We start from the raw sequence: 16,783 nt of genomic DNA, 5'->3' as shown, positions 1-16,783 counted from the left end.
ATATTATTTTTTCACCAACTCAACAACTAATTGAAATAAAATAAAAGACCCTGCATACTGTTTTTCAACCAATAATAGACTCTGCATATTAAGTAAATAAGGATTCAAATGACTATTTTATCTCCAAGGAAACAAAACTTAACCTTTTTTCATATTCATCGAAGTTTTTGATCATGAAGTTTCTTCTTCTCCTTCTCCTTCTTCTTCTTCTTCTTGTTCTTCTTCTTCTTCTTCTTCTTCTTCTTCTTCTTCTTCTTCTTCTCCTTCTCCTTCTTCCTACTTCTCCTCCTCCTCCTCCTCCTTCTCCTCCTCCTCCTCCTCATCTAGTTCATCACGATATCCTCTATATTGCTGTTGCCAGTGGAGCAAATTCAATTGCCTACTAAACTGATAATTCTCACATGTCATTCCAAAATGTAAAGATTTACAATTGACACAGAAAAGTTTCCAACATTCAGGACATGCCCTAATTGGATATCCCCGTTGATCATCAATCAGTTTACCGATACAATCCATAAAAGGGCAATCAATAATTAGTGGTGAAGGTAGAACTTTCGTTAGTCGATTGACATCTCTTACTCGGATAAGAAAATCAATCGGCATTATTGAATCAATATCCAAAATTTTCCTGCAATCAGAAGCAGGACACTTTATAGCAACCTCATGGATATCCTTATTGAGTTTTTTACCTATATAATTCTGTATGCATTGTTCACAGTAACGATGATTGCAACTGGTGCCCCATATCATTGTGTTTGGCAGCGGAAACACATTTTTACAGATTTCACAGAAAGTACATGAAGATTCCCCCTTTTTAGTAATACTATTCTTTAGGTTAAGTGAATCTAGAATAACATAATAATTTCTATAGGTTTCTTACCAACACCGTTATTAGAGCTTGATTCCAAGTTCTTACCGGAATGAAATCGAGCTGAGTAAAAGAGAAACTTTTGCAACTCGATATCATCATCTCCGCTCTCATAACCGTTGTTGTTTTCAGTGATAGCCATTTCAATTTGATCGGAATTCACAATCTGCAAATCAGTTGATTCCATTTCAACTTGATTGGAATTCACTATATTTCTTTGGATATGATAGGGCACTTCACTCTGCCGTCAGTGAAACCCTATATTTATTTCCAGTATATGCATATATGTTGTATATATACTGCTTTTTCAGGTTCTTGTATTTATTTTACTTTTTAGGGTTTAAAATTAATTTGGATTATATCAAATTTAAAATATATTAATACAATATGCGCGATTTGGTATGATGTGTTGAAAAATGTGTTAGCCAAGTTAAATGGTCAATAAGATCATGCCACGTGTTGAAAGTGATACAACATGTGTAGTCAAATCAAACACGTATAAAAACATGCCTCGTGTACAATTGACTTGTTTCAAACTTTAAAAAACGTAAACTAAAATTTGATTGGTTGAAAAAGATCACCCCATTCACAATTCTTCCCACTCAAAAGAATTGGCTTGTTCAAACCAATCAAATATCGTCATGTCAACTTCAGTCTAATCGATCGAAAAAAATTGTTCTCATCACAATTGTTCCATCCCAGCACAAGTGACATGTTTCATTTAATCAAATATCATTATAGCAACCAAAATATGGTAAAAAAAAGTTGTCCCAATCATATAGGTTTCATGCTAGCAGAAATGACACGTTCTAGCTAATCAAATATTGTCATGAGAGTTTCAATTTGATTGGTCAAGAAGAGTTTGGCATCTCTTCCATCTTGACACGAGGACATGCTTGAGGAAATCTATATCATCATGTCAACTTCAATATGATTGAAAAGGGTTTGCCCTTTTCACAATTCTTCCAACCTACAACTATAATAAGGATTTTCATAATTTAACCAGCGAGAGGATCTCGAGGATTAAATGCTATAAGTTCTCTATGAAGATCAAGGATGAAGGCCAATTAAATATGTCACGACCCAAACCGTTGTGATTGGCACCCACACTAACCCTACGGTGGGAGAATCATTACTACAATGAACTAAGCAGCCTTAACCAAGATACTACACATTTAAAGATACGGAAGCAGGTTTAAATGACCTAAGAAATACGGAGTTCCCATAAACTCCGGAAGTTTAATAAACGACTAACAACTAATGCGGAAAAACCACCCCTAGAACCTGAAAGTCATTGTACCAAAACTCTGATTAACTAAAAGGTCTAAGAAAAATGGTACAACCCCGAAATTAAACAAACACCTTAAACAAATAGTCTTAGTCCGAAAAGAGTGGACTTAAACAAGAAAGATCCATGGCAACCTGAAAGAACTGGTTCACCCTTGAATCCGGTCACGCTCAATAGTCACCTAGTTGGGGTCTATCAATAGCCACCTGAAGATGCCCTATACTCAACAAAGAACAAGCAAGTGCAGTATCAATACACAACCACAGTGTACTGGTAGGATCACGCGGCTATTTCAGTAAGCGAAATATATATAAGCAGTCACAACAAGGTAAAACACGCATATACATAATATATATATCAGTTATCATTTTCGGAGCAATGTAAAATTCTACATTCTCAATAACAAGTATATATGACAAGTCAATGGTCCTCTCGTGGAACCCAATTCAATAGTCCTCTCGTGGAACCCATACCCAAACTGTTAGTATACTGGAACGTGGTACCCAATCCCAATTAGTGTGCCAGACATGACACCTGATCTCATATATGCGCCGAAATGTGGCACCCGATCCAAGTTAGTGTGTCAGAACGTGACATCCAATCCAATATATATGTCGGTACGTGACATCTGATCCTAGTTAGTGTGTCGGAACGTGACACCTGATCCATTCAACAAGCCACAATCACAATCACAATCACAATGTACATTTTGATAATCATACAATCAAGTGTTGATTCATGACATACAATCATTCGTTCATACTCAATTACATTAGGTGCAATCAATAGGATTTATTCACATGCATATATGCATAATAATGAAGCAATTACTAAAGTACATCACACAAAACATGAAATCACAACCATCACCTACCTCGAACAAAGCTTGAATCATCCTAAGAAACATTGATTCTTCCCTTTCCGGATTCTTTCCGCTTGTTCTTGGTCTACAAACAATCAATATAATGTGAGGATCAACAATTATGGTCTAATTTACCTGGATTATAACAAACCCAATAACCCAAGACCAACCCATGATTACAATATCCAAATTAGGGTTTATTCCACCATAATTCCCAGATCAAAACTTTCCCCCAACAATAATTACCAAAGAAACTACGTTCTACGAATCGAAATACGGATTAGGGGAGTAAAATTCTTACATTTAGCACCAAAAGTCATGGAAAACTGTTAAGAAATCGCCTGGGGTCGTCTCCTAGCTCTCAAGAACAAATTTGGTAGAATAATGACGTTTTAGGGTTTATTTCTGACTTAAGTCAGGTCTATCCCGCTGTGGCAGACCTGATCCCGCTACAACTGCCCTACTCTGACGGCTTGCACATAAACAAAGAGTTAAATTCAGAGTTTAAAACCCCCATTTAACAACACACCTTCAACCCATGACACTCAGAAAATACCCGTTCATGCTAGGATCAGTTTTGGGAGTTCTACTCACCTGAATTCGATTCTGTAAAGTCTTACGGGTTCCTTAACGTCTGAGCTATCTACTCATGTGATCAAATTCATAATTAGATCTCTCATTCGTTACCAGATTCCCCTAGACCTCACTGACTCAAATTTCGTCCAAATCTTCACTAGGCTAGGAATTTCCAAGTTACTATCAAAAAGTTTTCTGACCCCAATTCTTTCCCCATTGGCTTTCCCTAACGACGAAATCAGGTGGTTACAATAGATAACATTTACCCATCACTCGTCCCCGAGTGATCAATTAGGAAAGACTGGTTAAAGTAAGGGTAGAGTAGTACCTGAATCTCTGAACAACTAGGGATACTTGTCTCGCATGTCCTTAGCTTCCAGACATCACGATCAATAATTTTAACCGGTTCTTCCTCATACAGAAGGTCTTGTTTAACAAAACTGAGTCGCACTTTATGATATAATCTCCGTCCCCAAACCAACCAATTGAAAACCTACACATCCTCCCATACAATGCCTCAATGAAGTCATCACCATAATCGAGTGATACTTATTGTTGTATTACACTTAACTAACAACAAAGTTATTCCCAATAACCACCAAAGTTGATCATACACATGTCTACAACATGTTACCAAGGACTTTGACACAAACATCAGGAAGAATCTTTTCTCACATAACCATGATAAAATCCTAAATCAATACTCGCTACAATTAGAAGTGAACCTGAACCAACCAACACACACTCATAATACCCAAACAATCATAGTTCTTATCAATATGTCCATCTCACAACCTAAATTTCCATGAGCTTAAGTTATAAAAAATTGATCTTTAGACATCAGATACTCATCGAGGGATATGTCCAAGAATACAAACCCTCCAACAACACTATCGAAATGCTAGATTTAGTAATTGTAGATTACCTCTTAAGAACAGTAGAATTGGACCCAATGATCCCCACATTCAACCACACATAATCGATACATGACCTCGACGATTAGATGAATATTAAGATTGTCGGACAACCATAGATACACATGATAGCTCTTCTATAAAGTCTCATAAGCAAGGTGGTACATGTAAAACCACTGAAATACTTTAAAAACTCCAAGACAACACCACATAAGTCATCTAAAATAACCATGTCTTCCAAAATCATCCCACTCAACCAAGAGAAAATCGTAGGATCAGTAAAACTGATCCACCACTAGGGATCCACCCACAAAAGTGAAAACACACGTGAGCTTAGCTAGTGAATCATACTCACAACCATGTACAAAATAAAATAGATAGCTTTATAACAACTTTACGGAATATATATTTAATAACACTAAAGGTTTTCCTCTGAAGAGTCGATACTAGTCATTTCCATTCAATTGACTCCACATACTTTTCACATCCTTCCATTGAAGCCCACACTCTCAATACTAACAACCATTATAACCAATTCGACCATTAACCTTACTCTAAACCAACACCTTTTAAATGAAAACCTTTCTTAGGTACTTTAACAATCAACAATAATCAACTTTACGACTCAACCCAGGTGTAAGTCCTTTCAAATGCTCAATACCTGATACAATTGATCATTTCTCACCTTGCAAATTCATACCTTGACAATATATATCACCACAAATGTAGATTTACAATGCAGAATCTGAATTGTAAATCCAATCGTATAACACAATCCCCTTATCTATCAACATTAGCTTATACCTTAAAGATTTTTATGAATTCATGGATCTTCGCTTATCATGTATCACATCTCCATCGATCTTACAATATCTTTCGCTAACAATTCAATCGTACTCATTACTAAACTTAAAACAAAAACAACGCACTTATCATCACGCTCGAGCTAATGTCTGTACACTCCTTTCTCAAGTTTTTTCCTATAGTTTTTTTAACCAATCTGACGGACTTGTGACACTATTACCATAGCGACAACAAAACGAATGAAATCATGCGTCTCTGAGCCCAATTATCTACCCCTCTGAAGATATCTCTTTAGCCTTTGCAATAAAATAAAATGTTCTTGCTTTCGCCTCTTTCTAAAGGCTGTACTACATCCCATTATATTTTCCTTCATTATAACTCTAACTCTTTAAAATTCTATTCGAGTGGTGTCCCACCATCTCTTAAAACTTTCCATACAACCAAGTTACTCACTAAATATCAGAAAACCACAACCTTACATAATCACAAGTCATAATGACTATACAAAATTCGCTTGACCAACAATCTTATTATATAATTGCATTCCACTACACTCCATCACACACTCTTACTACCATTACACTCGGTTAGCCTTGACTATCACTACAAAGTCAATCTTTTCATCGACATGCCACCTCAAACTCAGGTATACCCATCAAATTCAAAAGGACTAACCAAATTTTATATGCACTTTCTTACTAAAAATACTTCAATTACCTTCACCTAAGTATACTTATTGGGACTTTCTTTATCCATAAGCTGATCATTCCGGTATCAATCTACTCTTTTATGTCTTAAGATAAAATCATCAATCCTCATACCACCATCCTTCTTCTTAACAAACAAGACGGATGAAACCTTTATCAAAAAGCTTTTGGATTTGAGCCTTAAGCTCTCTTAATTCTGCTGGTGCCATGCGATAAGGAGGAAGGGAAATGGGCGAGTACCAAGTTCCAAATCAATGCATAAATCTATATCTTTATCCGAAGGCATACTAGGCAAAACAGTAGGAAACATTTCTCTAAATTCAGACACTACATGAATATACTCAATAGAGGGAGACTCAACCTCAACATCCCGAATATGAGCCAAATAAGCCAAACAACCCTGCACCACCAGTTTCCAATCCCGCACGAAAGATACGACCTTAGCTCACTTAGGCTTGTACCCCCTTCCCACTCTAACCTTTCCCTACCCGAGATCTATAGAGTTACCGACTTAGCATTACCATTAAGCACGACATAATAGGGAGACAACAAAGTCATGCCTAAGATTATATCAAGTCAGTCATATCCAACATAACCAAATCAACCCAAGTCTAAAAATTCATAACCATAATAGGACAACACAATATACATGAGTGACTATGACTGACTCTTCAACTGGGGTAGAAACATGTATGGGGGTATCAAGTGTATTATAACGACCCAAATACTTTTCTCTCTACAATCCTCCATTTTAAGAAGGTCAAGAACTTGGAGCTAGGGCTTGGATTGAAGGTGGTTTCTTCATCAATTTTCTTGGGGAATCTTAACAAAGGTATGGTGACCCTTGATCCTTGATTATCTTTCCTTCAAGGAGTCCATTCAAAAGGGTTTCAAAAGTCTTCAAAGAACAAAACTTCTATTTTCTATTCTAGGTATGGGTTCATGGGCAAAATGTTTTCAAAGTCATTATATTGGTGAATTGAAGTTCTATTTATGTTTTTAAGATGATTTTTGTATGAAACTTCTTCAAGAACCCATGTTTTCATTAAAAGCCTAGAATTTGCTAATGAAGTGGGTTTAATGCCTATGATTTAATGTTGATGAAATTGTGTTTAGATTGGATTGTATTGTTGATTTATATGGTTTTCTATACCTATTTATGATGAATTGTTGGTATATGGATAATTGAGGATTGTGGCCTTACGGGCAAGTTATGGAAGAATTCTCTTGTGGTAAGAAAAATGGTTGGGACTTGAGTGTTGTTGATTATGGCTTTGGAGGATGGTAAGTTGGCTTAATCTCATATTATGGATAGAAAAATTGTTCTTGCTTGGTTTGATCCACTTATGGTGGAGGTGTTTAATTATGGAATGTATTGTGACCATGGCCTTGAAGGCATAGTATGAGAAATATAAGTGTTACATGACATTTTTATGAATGGACATTTAATGGAGCTAATGTGATCATGTTATGAACGTAAATGTGTTATTATTGAAAGGATTTTTCTCAATTTGACACTCATGAATGTTGATGATAGAATATGAAGGATTCTCCAATTTATTGCATATCTCGAATTGGTAGAGCTTGTGCATCATTTTCTTGTTTAAATGATTATATTATTGGTTGTTGAATCCTCGGATCGGTAGGCTAGTAGCACCCTTCCACTCATGATAATAATGAACCTTGGAATCGGTAGACTTATCGCACCCTTCCATTAATGATAGTAATGAACCTTGGAGTCGGTAGGCCTATGGCACCTTTCCATGAAGGTTAATGATGAGACTTGAACCGGTAGGCCCATGGCACCCTTTCAAGAGGAGTTAATGAGCTTTCCTAAATGAACCTTGAAACGGTAGGCTTAAAGCACCCTTTCACGTGTTAATGAATGTAATTTGGAGTTGGTAGGCCAATGGCACCTCTCATATGTGATAATGTCAAGGTAACGAACTATTCTATGGGAATGTAGGCTAAGCACCGAGTGGATTTGGTTAGATGGAAACTCCCCCAATGGTTAGGCATGAGTTTCAATGATCGTCTACCTTATCCCATAAACTATGTGCCCGCATAGGTAGCTAGTGGATCCATTAAGCTATATATACCGGTCTTCCTTAGGCAAGTAGACCACCTCTTTACGGTGTGGGGACTTATGACACCGGATTCCATGACAAGCTCTCATGGTCTATGTCGGTTAAATGCTTACTTCCCATCATGTGAGATTTCATTATGGTTTCTTGATAGGCTCTACAAAGTGTAGGTAGTAGTATGGGATGCTACCTATACATTGCACGAGTAGGCTTGGAGAGGGTCATAGTGAGCTTCTCTAAATCCTAATGTATGTGACACAATTGTGGCCTAAATAAGGTTATTAAAGAATGTTGGCTCTCAAATGCTTAATATGAGATGCATGCTATACTTGGGTTATATTATGAGTTATTTTCCCTTGTCATGTCTTAATTAATAATATACCTCTTATGTATGAATATTGTGCATAGGTGAAAGAAAGGAATGATAAGTTACTTTAAATGACCTAAATGTGGTGCCTTAGTATGGATGGTGGTATGGGACGCCATCCATACATTGCACGAGGTATAACATAAGGGTTGCTTGAGGTGAAGGTCCAAGGTAAAGGTTTTCATGTTGATATTGTTTAAAGGTGATATTATGACTTACTTGATGTTTATGCTTGTCTTGTATGTCTTTTATGCAACTGTTCATGATACTTCAAAAAGTGGCATAATGCATGGTTTCTAGCCAAAATGTCCCTTTTAAAGCATGTTTTGCATGGTCATCATACTTAGTACTTAATTGTGCTAATTCCATATTTCTCTATTTTCTACTAGTGTAGGTTCCGGAAAGTGAGCGGGTTCTATAGTAAGCTTGGAACTTGAAGTTCTTCCAAGATCTTGTGGTATGTCCTCATATGTCGAGGACAAGACTTTTCTATTCTAATTTTATGATAAGGTTCTTATAATAGACTTAATAGACTTCTTTTGATTGTAAAGGGCCGTGTCCCTACTTATGTTTTGTGATTGTGTCTAAGATGGCCATGTGAGACTCAGACTTCCGCTGTGTGTTTTTAAAGTTGTTTTAATGAAGCTTGAATGTTTGGATGTAAATAAGTTTTTAATTCTGCACTATTATCATTATTGAATGCAATGAATGACTATGTGGCTTGTATAAGACCCCTTCGGGGTCGAATACGCCTTGTTACGACTTGGGGGTGCTCCCGGGTCGTGACAAACATGGTATCAGAGCATAAGATTTTGGAAATGGTTTTTAGGATCAAAGTCTCACAAGCCACGTCTAGTAGAGTCTTGTTCATCGGTGTGAGTCGCGACACATCTATGAGCGAGAGGCTATAGGACGGTAGAAGTTACACTTCTTTCATTATCCTTGAAGTCGTGCCTTAGAGTTTGGTTTATAAGTGTCCTTTTTTTTTAATCCTTCTCTTGTGTTTATAGGATATGAATACGAGGGCTAACCAAAGGAGAGCGGAAGGGGATTTAGGTGATGAGGGAGTTCCTCCCCAAGTTGTGCAAAATGGTCAAGGTGTGCAATGCAATCAAGTTCCTCTAGGTGAGCAAGAGAATGAGGTTCCGGTGGTTCCCCCGGATATGACCAATGAAGAGATTAGGTCGGCTTTCTTAATTTTGGCCCGAGCCATGGCAGCTCAAGCGACTAGAGATATGGGGCCTAGGGTGAATGCTAATGAGGGTACTATGGCTTCTAAGTTGAGAGACTTTGTGAGGATGAATCCTCCGGTGTTTCTAGGTTCTAAGGTGGGAGAGGATCCCCAAGAATTTTTGGATGAAGTGTATAAGGTAGTGAGTGCTATGGGGGTGACTTCAAAAGAAAAGGCGGAGCTTGCCTCCTATCAATTGAAAGATGTTGCCCAAATTTGGTTCACTCAATGGAAGGCTAATAGGCCGGTGGAAGCGGATCCTATAGAATGGGAGGAGTTTAAGGAAGCTTTCCTTGGTAGGTATTTTCCCCGTGAGAAGAGAGAGTGTAAGGTTGAGGAGTTTATCAACCTTAGGCAAGGTAATGCGAGTGTGCAAGAGTACTCCTTGAGGTTTACCCAATTGTCTAAGTATGCTCCATCTTTGGTGTCAAATCCTAGGGATGAGATGAGTAGGTTTGTGACCGGTGTATCCGACCTAGTCAAGGAAGAGTGCCATACGGCAATGATCCATAATGACATGAACATTTCTAGGCTCATAGTGTATGCTCAATCCATTGAGGAGTCCAAACTTAAGAGGATGAATAGGGGTGTGAAGAGGGGTAGATCGGATGAGCAAGGTCAATCTAGGTTCAAGAAGAGGAGTCAAGACCAAGATTCTTCAAGTGCTCCTAAGGTTAACCAAGAAAAAAATGGTGGATCTCAATTTTCTAAACCTACTTGCATCACTTGTGGCAAGAGGCACTATGGGAAGTGCCTAGCCGGTACTAATGGGTGTTATGGTTGTGGGAAGAATGATCACAAGGTGAAAGATTGTCCTACTCTTACGGCTAGAGGAAGGGAAGCCAAGCAAGCTTCTAAAGATGGAACGGTTCCTATCCCTCCAAATTATGGTCGTTTCTATGCTCTCCAAGCTAGCAAGGACAAAGAAGCTAATCCGAATAAAGGCGCCGGTAAGTTTTAGTTCCTTATGGTCATGAATATCTTGATGAGGTTTCTATGTTGTTGTTATTGTTTTTCATGTTTGCCTTAGTTGGGTTTTCTCCTAAGTGCGGGATGGTATGTTGAATAGCAAGGTTGTTGAGAGTGTTGATATCATTAGCTCGTTCCTTCTATTCTTACTCAAGCTTGAGACCAAGAGTTCCTAGTAGCTTGTTTTATGTTTTGGAGTCTTGTGTGAAAATGAGTTTCCATGGTCTCCTTATGTTATGCATGTTCTATTTGAATTCTTGTTAAATGATAAAATGAGTTTTCATAAATGTGTTCCTCATGTTGATGTGCATTTAGTTGAGTTGTCTATATGCTTCATGAGGATAAATGTTAAACATGCCTAAATATGCTTTAGTGAAAAATTTGCCTAATTGTGCTTTTGCGAGTAATTGCATAATGATCTTAATGTTTTGTAGTGAACATGATGTGATTGGAGGAGGAAGTTTCTCCAATGAAAAAAAAAATGAGAAAAGGGAAGTTTTGATGCACAATAAGTTGTGGATGTAGTTCCTACTTGCTTGATTGGTATGAAGTTTGTTCGAGCCTCTTGATGTGGAGTTGATGTTTCCTCCTATGTTTATGCATTTATGTTTACATGTTACGATTGTTGGGCTGATAGTCTTCCCTTAATGTGTTTAAAGTGTCATTCGAGGACGAATGTTCCTAAGTGGGGGATAATGTAACGACCCAAAAAAAAAGAAACGAACTAGTGAAACTAGAGCCTCACATGTGAGTTTGGAGTTGAGAACTTGATGAAACGATGAGAAATGACAGTGACGTCCGGAAACTAGTCGTTTGAACTAGTAAGTTGTAAGGGTCTTGTCGTTGAAGTTTGGAGTGTTGTTTAAGGGCTTAAGGGGTTGATTAGCTAGTTGATTAATCACCTTTATAAGCTAGCAAGACCTTAAGCTAGGTCATGAAATCATTTAGAACCGAGACCCTCAAAACAGTCCCCTAAAAACAGTTTTTAGTTTTAAGTTAGGAGTGAGGGTCAGCTTTAAATGGTCATATCTTTTAGCTCAAAATAAATTAGGTGGACCATTACCTATCCAATTAAAGGTATCTGAGTCCTCTTTCCAACGCCACTGAGTTTGCCCTTTTCCGATCTCGGAGCAAAAAGTTATGCCCAAAATAGTGAAGCACTGTCAAAAAGGGCGAGCTTAGACGGGTTTGGTGGAACTTTTAAGTGGGTCCTTATTTATTTTCCTAAGTTGAGCCCCTTTTATTATATGTCTTTCCTAGCAATTATAAAACCCTTCTAGACCAAATTCTTCCATTTTAAGTCACTCCAATTAGAATTAAAAAGAACTCACCTCCTCTCAAATACTTTTCTCTCTACAATCCTCCATTTTAAGAAGGTCAAGAACTTGGAGCTAAGGCTTGGATTGAAGGTGGTTTCTTCATCAATTTTCTTGGGGAATCTTAACAAAGGTATGGTGACCCTTGATCCTTGATTATCTTTCCTTCAAGGAGTCCATTCAAAAGGGTTTCAAAAGTCTTCAAAGAACAAAACTTCTATTTTCTATTCTAGGTATGGGTTCATGGGCAAAATGTTTTCAAAGTCATTATATTGGTGAATTGAAGTTCTATTTATGTTTTTAAGATGATTTTTATATGAAACTTCTTCAAGAACCCATGTTTTCATTAAAAGCCTAGAATTTGCTAATGAAGTGGGTTTAATGCCTATGATTTAATGTTGATGAAATTGTGTTTAGATTGGATTGTATTGTTGATTTATATGGTTTTCTATACCTATTTATGATGAATTGTTGGTATATGGATAATTGAGGATTGTGGCCTTACGGGCAAGTTATGGAAGAATTCTCTTGTGGTAAGAAAAATGGTTGGGACTTGAGTGTTGTTGATTATGGCTTTGGAGGATGGTAAGTTGGCTTAATCTCATATTATGGATAGAAAAATTGTTCTTGCTTGGTTTGATCCACTTATGGTGGAGGTGTTTAATTATGGAATGTATTGTGACCATGGCCTTGAAGGCATAGTATGAGAAATATAAGTGTTACATGACATTTTTATGAATGGACATTTAATGGAGCTAATGTGATCATGTTATGAACGTAAATGTGTTATTATTGAAAGGATTTTTCTCAATTTGACACTCATGAATGTTGATGATAGAATATGAAGGATTCTCCAATTTATTGCATATCTCGAATTGGTAGAGCTTGTGCATCATTTTCTTGTTTAAATGATTATATTAGTGGTTGTTGAATCCTCGGATCGGTAGGCTAGTAGCACCCTTCCACTCATGATAATAATGAACCTTGGAATCGGTAGACTTATCGAACCCTTCCATTAATGATAGTAATGAACCTTGGAGTCGGTAGGCCTATGGCACCTTTCCATGAAGGTTAATGATGAGACTTGAACCGGTAGGCCCATGGCACCCTTTCAAGAGGAGTTAATGAGCTTTCCTAAATGAACCTTGAAACGGTAGGCTTAAAGCACCCTTTCACGTGTTAATGAATGTAATTTGGAGTTGGTAGGCCAATGGCACCTCTCATATGTGATAATGTCAAGGTAACGAACTATTCTATGGGAATGTAGGCTAAGCACCAAGTGGATTTGGTTAGATGGAAACTCCCCCAATGGTTAGGCATGAGTTTCAATGATCGTCTACCTTATCCCATAAACTATGTGCCCGCATAGGTAGCTAGTGGATCCATTAAGCTATATATACCGGTCTTCCTTAGGCAAGTAGACCACCTCTTTACGGTGTGGGGACTTATGACACCGGATTCCATGACAAGCTCTCATGGTCTATGTCGGTTAAATGCTTACTTCCCATCATGTGAGATTTCATTATGGTTTCTTGATAGGCTCTACAAAGTGTAGGTAGTAGTATGGGATGCTACCTATACATTGCACGAGTAGGCTTGGAGAGGGTCATAGTGAGCTTCTCTAAATCCTAATGTATGTGACACAATTGTGGCCTAAATAAGGTTATTAAAGAATGTTGGCTCTCAAATGCTTAATATGAGATGCATGCTATACTTGGGTTATATTATGAGTTATTTTCCCTTGTCATGTCTTAATTAATAATATACCTCTTATGTATGAATATTGTGCATAGGTGAAAGAAAGGAATGATAAGTTACTTTAAATGACCTAAATGTGGTGCCTTAGTATGGATGGTGGTATGGGACGCCATCCATACATTGCACGAGGTATAACATAAGGGTTGCTTGAGGTGAAGGTCCAAGGTAAAGGTTTTCATGTTGATATTGTTTAAAGGTGATATTATGACTTACTTGATGTTTATGCTTGTCTTGTATGTCTTTTATGCAACTGTTCATGATACTTCAAAAAGTGGCATAATGCATGGTTTCTAGCCAAAATGTCCCTTTTAAAGCATGTTTTGCATGGTCATCATACTTAGTACTTAATTGTGCTAATTCCATATTTCTCTATTTTCTACTAGTGTAGGTTCCGGAAAGTGAGCGGGTTCTATAGTAAGCTTGGAACTTGAAGTTCTTCCAAGATCTTGTGGTATGTCCTCATATGTCGAGGACAAGACTTTTCTATTCTAATTTTATGATAAGGTTCTTGTAATAGACTTAATAGACTTCTTTTGAATTTAAAGGGCCCTGTCCCTACTTATGTTTTGTGATTGTGTCTAAGATGGCCATGTGAGACTTAGACTTCCGCTGTGTGTTTTTAAAGTTGTTTTAATGAAGCTTGAATGTTTGGATGTAAATAAGTTTTTAATTCCGCACTATTATCATTATTGAATGCAATGAATGACTATATGGCTTGTATAAGACCCCTTCGGGGTCGAATACCCCTTGTTACGACTTGGGGGTGCTCCCGGGTCGTGACATGTATCCCAAATCATATCAAATTCTTAGGCAAATTTCACTTACACATAAGAATAAGTAGAACCCAGATCAAACAACACCTTAGCCATCTGGTCACAAACAATAATAGTATTTGTGATCACTGCATCAGACACCTTAGCCTCGTTTTTGCCCAAAAAGTCATAAAATTGAGCCCTGTCATCTTGATGGGCAACCTCCTTTCCTGGCTGTACTGCTCCTCTACCTGCATTACCATTTCCCCAGCCTCCATTGCCTCGCTGATTTCCTCCTTATATGCTCAGGTTCTCCACAATTTTAACACTCTTAATAACTTAACCAAGTAAACATCGCTGCTATTGGAGTAGTCGTATCCTGACCCTCCTTGATATACAATCAATCCATGAAATCGTAGTATAGCTTCTAACCTCAATTGACATAACTTAATTTCATCAATCGTTAAACAACCCATACATATTATGACAACAACACTAAACGCATTTTCCAAATTAATGGTGTTCATTATCTAGCCGTCCCTTACCAAAACTTCTTGAATGTTGTCACCTATAAACTTGAATATGCAAATCTAACCTTAATCCCTTCACAAGCGACGATAGTAGCTAGCGAGCCCAACAAAACTCCTAATTTCAGTCACAGAACTAGGTCGGACCCAATTCTTGACTACTTCAATATTTTGGGGATCTACCATCACCCCTTCCTTTGAAACTAGATGCCCCAAAACGCATCCGAAGTCAACCAAAATTCACACTTAGAAAATTGTGCATACAACTTTTATTTCCCAAGAACACCCAGAACAATGCGAAGATGGTCAGCATGCTCCTCCTCACTTTTCGAATAAACCAAAAAATGTCATCAATAAACACTATCACAAACAAAGCTAGAAAGGGTTTGAACACACCATTCACCAAACTCATGAAAGTTGCAGGTGTAGTTGTCAACCCTAACGACATAACTAAAAACTCAGAGTGCCCATAGCGGATCCTAAATGTCGTTTTTGGTATATCCTCAACCGTAATATTTAACTGATGGTAACAAGACCTTAAATAAATCTTAGAGAAAATTCATGCACCCTGCAATTTGGTCAAAAAGATCATCTATCTGAGCCAATGGATACTTATTTCAAATGGTGACCCTATTCAATGGACGATCGTCTATGCACATCCTCTCTTGCGAGTGATGGTGTTACCACTTCTGTTGCTCTAGTTCGGGCTATAGAGTGAAGGAGGAAAGATACCAATTTGTATCACCTAGATACCAATTGGATTCAAGTCATAGCACAAAAGGAGTAGAAAGAAGTGAGTTTTTCCTAAAGTCCTTTAGCCTCTCGAAGAAAAGTACAGACGTCTCTGTATCGTTCCACAAGACTCTACTAGACACGTTTTGGTACAATGAGATCAACGAACCTAAGGCTCTGATACCAACTTTGTCACAACCCAGACTATTGTGATTGGCACCCACACTAACCCTCCGGTGTGAGAACCATTACTACAACCCAACTAAGAAACCTTAACCAAGATACTACACATTTAAAGATACAGAAACAGGTTTAAATGACCTAAGAAATACAGAGTTCCCATAAACTTTGGAAGTTTAATAAACGACTAACAACTATTGCGGAAAAACCACCCCTAGAACCTGAAAGTCATTGTACCAAAATTCTGATTAAATAACAAGTCTAAGAAAATGGGTACAACCCCAAAACTAAACAAACACCATAAACAAATAACCTGAGTCCAAAAAAAGTGTACTTAAACAAGAATGATCCATGGCAGCCTGAAAGAACTGGCTCACCCTTGAATCCGGTCAAGCTCAATAGTCACCTAGCTAGGGTTTATAAATAGCTGCCTGAAGATACCCTATACTCAACAAAGAATAAGAAAGTGCAGTATCAGTACACAACCACAATGTACTGGTAGGCTCACACGCCTATTCCATTAAATAAAATATATATAAGCAGTCACAACAAGGTAAAACACGTATATACAGAATATATATGTATATATATATATATATATCATTTATCATTTCTAGAGCAATGTACAATTCCACATTCTCAATAACAAATATATATGACAAGTCAATGGTCCTCTCATGGAACCCAATTCAATGGTCCTCTCTTGGAATCCATACCCAAACTGTTACTGTACTGGAACGTGGTACCCGATACCATTTAGTGTACCAGACATGACACCCAATCCCATATGTGCGTCGAAACATGGAACCCAATCCAAGTTAGTATGTCGGAACGTGACACTCGATCCA

At 37.6% G+C, this 16,783-nt stretch overlaps 1 pseudogene; it reads right to left on the bottom strand.

Annotated features, from left to right (window-relative positions):
* Positions 1-225: 225 nt before the first annotated feature.
* LOC125811381 (uncharacterized) overlaps positions 226-16,783 on the bottom strand; it is a 33,158-nt pseudogene continuing 16,600 nt past the window's right edge.

The sequence above is a fragment of the Solanum verrucosum genome, unplaced genomic scaffold (assembly GCF_900185275.1).
Source record: "Solanum verrucosum unplaced genomic scaffold, falcon-dt-bn FXZP01000293.1, whole genome shotgun sequence".
Lineage (NCBI taxonomy): Eukaryota > Viridiplantae > Streptophyta > Magnoliopsida > Solanales > Solanaceae > Solanum > Solanum verrucosum.
Note: the sequence above shows the minus strand (reverse complement) of the source record. Positions and strands in the feature narration are given on the sequence as shown.